Below are 4,022 nucleotides of genomic sequence, written 5' to 3'. Positions count from 1 at the left end.
CCAACTACACATTGATGTTTCTCTCCCTCTTTCTCTCTCCATTCTCCTTTCTCTAAAAATAAATAAATAAAATCTTAAAAAATAAGAAGAGGATAAAAAATATGAACAATATCATGGCAATAAATACGTATCTATCAACAATTGAATATAAAACCAAAATAAACAAGCAGAACAGAAACAGAATCATAAATACAAAGAATGATTTGATGGCAGCCAAATGAGATAGGAGGGGATCAGGGGAATGGATGAAAAAAGATCAAGGGATTAAAAAGCACAATGTTGTGAGTATTGACTGAGGGAGTGGGGAAGGGCTGTTGGAGGGGGCCAAAGAGGGAAAATCTGGGACAAGTATAATAGAATAAAGAATAAAATATAATTTACAAAGTAAAAAACTGTCTTTAATGACTAAAAAAAAAAAAAAAAAAAACACCTAAAGACTCCATGAAAAAAACTACAAGATCTAGTAAATGAATTCAGCAAAGTGGCAGGATACAAAATCAATACCCAAAAATCAATGGAATTTTTATATGCCAATAATGAGCTATCCAAAAGAGAAACCAAAAAAAATCCACTATCATTTACAATTGTAACAAAAAATATATAAGGTACCCAGTAATAAATTTAACCAAGGAGGTAAAAGACCTGAACTCAGAAACTATAGGACATTGAAGAAAGGAGTTGAGGAAGATACAAATAAGTGGAAGCATATACTGTGTTTATTGATTGGAATAATTAACATCATTAAAATGTTCATTCTACCATTCTACCTAAAGCAACTATACATTCAATGCAACTCCTGTTAGAATACCAATGGCATATTTCACAGAACTAGAACAAATATTACAAAAATTTATATGGAACCTAAAAAGACCCCAAATATCCATAACAATCTTCTGAAAGAAGAACAAAGATGGTGGTATCACAACTTCTGATATTAAATTATATGATAAGGCCACTGTAATAAAAACAGTCCGGTACTGGCATAAGAACAGACATATAGATCAATGGAACAAAGCAGAAAGCCCAGGAAGAAACCTATGCCTTTAGGATTAATTGGTATTTGATACATGTGGCAAGAGCATACAATGGAGCAAAGACAGTCGCTTCAATACCTGGTGTTGGTAAAACTGGAATGGTACATGCAAAATAGTGAAAGTAGACCACCAACTTACACCATATACAAGAATAAACTCAAAATGAATAAAAGGCTTAAATGTAAGTCATGAAGCCATAAAATCCTAGAAGAAAACACAGGCAGTAAAATTTTATATATCTCACATAGCAATATTTTTGCTGATTTATCTCCTAAGGCATTGGAAACAAAGGGGAAAAATATACAAATGGGACTATATCAAATAAAAAATAAATTAAAAAAATTAGTAAGCAAGTCACAACATTTCTCCAATTGTTCAAAGTACCTCCCTGTAAGGAATTTTCTTCCAAGAATGCTAGAATTATTTAATATTGAAAATTATATAAATGTGATTTATGTGAATAAAGTAAAAGATAAAAAACATTTTCATATCAAAAGTTGCTAAAAGAAGATCGGCTGGGTGGGGAGGGCTGGGGGTGGGCTGGGATGGGGTTAAAAGGCAGAAAACTGTACTTGAACAACAATTAAAATTAAAATAAATAAATAAATATTTTTTAAAAGTTGCTAAAATAGCACATGTTAATGTTCCATATTCCTTTTTTAAAATTTCATTTTATTAATTGTTGTTCAAGCACAGTTTTCTGCCTTTTACCCCATCCCAGCCCACCCCCCCCTTGTTTTTGTCCATGTGTCCTTTATACTTATTCCTGCAAACCCTTCACCCTTTTACCCTGAAATTCCCTCCCCTCTCCCCTCTGGTCACTGTCAGCCTATTTTTAATTTCAGTGTCTTTGCTTATATTTCTTATATTATCAAAGACGGTTAGAAAAACAAGTATTTCTTTTGAATAGATAGACTTCAAAAGAGTGTGATATCATGTTTGCCAAAGAAATGCTAATACCATGCCTCTTAGAGTCAATGTGACAAGAAAATTTTGTCAGCATTATTATTTGAAAGTATATACATATTATGCAACTGATATTTTAAGTGATCCAACCACTGAAAAATAAAAAAAAAAGCTCCAGATATTTTGGTACTAATGCAATTGGACCAACTGAAAATATTTAGCTTCTTTTTCAGTATATGTCCCAAATATTGCATGTAACACATGAATACTAGAAAATTATTCATTGTTTATCTGAAGTTCAAATTTCACTTGGTAGTCTGTACTTTTATTTGCTAAATCTGGCGGACCTAATTACATGATACCATAAAATCACCTGAAAAATGTATTTTTCTAAACTGAAGCAATATACACAAAAAAGGGGGCCACATACTAAATATGAAAAGCTCAGGGGAGGCATGTATGGTAAGCTTTACTAAAATCAAAAACCAAAAGTAACCTCAAAGGATAGTCTAAATATCAAATTTCCAAACTAAAAGCAGATCAAGGAGGGTGGTCATGCCCTAGGCCTGTAGTTTCCTTTAAAAATGTCAATATTTACCTATGGGGTGGCTGGAAGACTCCAACAAGGCAATGGCTGCGGTGTCCAGCGGGGGAGCCCAGGTGGCCATTGTGGGCGTTGCACCCTCCATTCGTCAGGAGCAGGAGCGGTGTCAGCAGCAGCAGAGCCCAGAGTGTCCCACGGGTGTCTGCACAGGGAAGAGGTGGTGGTGCTTCCTGAAGTGGCCGGGATTGGCAGCAGCCACAGAAAGCACGTGAGTAGGGCTGGGGTGGAGGAGTGCTCTCTGCCCACAGAAATGAGCCTGAGGTGGGAGACTGAAACAGAGTTACCTTTTAGGAACTTCAAGTGCACACCATCTCACAGGATGCTCTCCCTGACAGGCACAACCACCTACAACAATGACTTGGCTGGTCTTTTTGAATGCCATGTCTGCTTTGACCATGCATTACCACCCATTCATTCTTCAGTGTCAGAATGTCTTGTCTGTAGCAACTGTTGCTCAAAGCTCATGTGTTGTTCAACCTGCTGGGGACTGATGGGATCATTTTGCAACTTGGCTATGGAGAAAGTGGCCAATTCAGTACTTGTCCTTTGTTAATATGCATCTTCTGGATGTGAAATGACTCTGTCACACACAGAAGAAAGCCGACCTGGAAGAGCTCTATGAGTTTCACCCTTGCTCCTGCCTATGACTGGGGTGGGGGTGGGGGGTTCCTGTAAGTGGCAAGGCAGGTTGGATATAATCATTCCTCAACTGATGCATAAGCACAAGTCCATTACAACCCTGCAGGCAGAAGATACAATTTTCCTTGCTACAGACATCAATGTTTCTGGTGCTGTGGACTGGGTGATAATGAAGTCCTGTTACTGCTTTCACTTCATGTTAGTCTTAGAAGAACAGAAAAATTATGGTGGGCACCAGCAGTTATTTTCCATTGTTCAGCTGATAGGAACATGCAAGCATGCTGAAAGTTTTGCTTATAGACTTGACCTATATGGTCATAGGCAGCAATTGACTTGGGAAGACACTCCTCCCAATTCATGGGGGAATTGAAACAGCCATTATGAATAGTGACTAGTCTTTGATACCAGTATTGCAGAAAATGGCAATTTAAGCATAAATCTATTTATATGTGTTGAAAGGCAATCAAACATCTTCTGGCCTGTGTGTAAAAGCATTGCTTTCAATCTCACAAGGTATAGGCACTCATCTGTCTGACCCAAACTTTTGGCAGGTGGAAGCTAGTCATATGAAGGTAAATAAAACAAAAAGCTCTTAAAAGGAGACAGCTTCATGTAGTACCACCAATATATTTAAAATAGGTCAACAGTAAATCACAGAAAAATGTTTTGTATTAAGAAAGGAAGCACTGTCAAATAATTCTGAATTTGCATTTGTTGTAGATTGAGTGTACTGTTGAAAAATACTGGGTTTTGTTTTGTTGCTTTTCTGTGTGTAAGTGTGTGCATGCGTGTGTGAGTTTGGTTTTTTTTCTCTTTTAATGGACAAGCTATATTGAATG

General features: G+C 36.7%; 1 pseudogene; it reads left to right on the top strand.

Annotated features, from left to right (window-relative positions):
- Positions 1-2,524: 2,524 nt before the first annotated feature.
- Positions 2,525-3,718, top strand: LOC114504876 (annotated as a pseudogene).
- Positions 3,719-4,022: the final 304 nt, after the last annotated feature.

Source organism: Phyllostomus discolor, chromosome X (genome assembly GCF_004126475.2).
Source record: "Phyllostomus discolor isolate MPI-MPIP mPhyDis1 chromosome X, mPhyDis1.pri.v3, whole genome shotgun sequence".
In the NCBI taxonomy this organism is placed as follows: domain Eukaryota; kingdom Metazoa; phylum Chordata; class Mammalia; order Chiroptera; family Phyllostomidae; genus Phyllostomus; species Phyllostomus discolor.
Note: the sequence above shows the minus strand (reverse complement) of the source record. Positions and strands in the feature narration are given on the sequence as shown.